A 583-nucleotide genomic window follows, 5' to 3' on the forward strand; every position below is an offset into this window, starting at 1 on the left:
TATATATATGTATATACAGACAAAATGCGTGTTTGTTTGCACCCTAACTCCTCCAAGCCTATTGGGCCAATCTCAACTAAAATTTGTATGTAAATACTATGAACTATATATAAATATATATATGTATATACAGACAAAATGCGTGTTTGTTTGCACCCTAACTCCTCCGAGCCTATTGGGCCAATCTCAACCAAAATTTGTATGTAAATACTATGAACTAAGCGAGTCAAAATTGAACTTAACTCTATTTCTATTTTGTAAAGCCTGTTGGTGAATTAATCCCAGCCTGTTGAATCAATCTTGGCAGGTTGACGCTTTATACAATGTTGAATATTATAAAGGGATTCAAGGTCAAAGTTGCTGGATTTTTTTCAAACAACCATGATTTTCTCATGATCAGTGAGATGTAGGGTGTTCAAGGGTGGGATCATTGGAAAGTCTTTATTTGTTGGTAGATGGAAAGCAAACTGCAAATGTTTTTTATGATATCTGAAAAACAGTAATTGAGATATGAGCACAGAGTAGATTTACTGTATTTTTTGGAATATAAGTCGCACCCTTATTTTGAAGACAAAGTTTTGGG

At 33.8% G+C, this 583-nt stretch overlaps 1 protein-coding gene across 2 annotated transcripts in view; it reads left to right on the top strand.

The window, feature by feature from the left end:
* The window catches only part of LOC106468974 (CREB-regulated transcription coactivator 1-like), a 42,483-nt gene that overhangs the window by 12,951 nt on the left and 28,949 nt on the right, over nt 1–583 (top strand). The gene's annotated exons all lie outside the window — the stretch shown is intronic.

This window comes from Limulus polyphemus, unplaced genomic scaffold (assembly GCF_000517525.1).
Source record: "Limulus polyphemus unplaced genomic scaffold, Limulus_polyphemus-2.1.2 Scaffold3242, whole genome shotgun sequence".
Taxonomy (NCBI): Eukaryota; Metazoa; Arthropoda; class Merostomata; order Xiphosura; family Limulidae; genus Limulus; species Limulus polyphemus.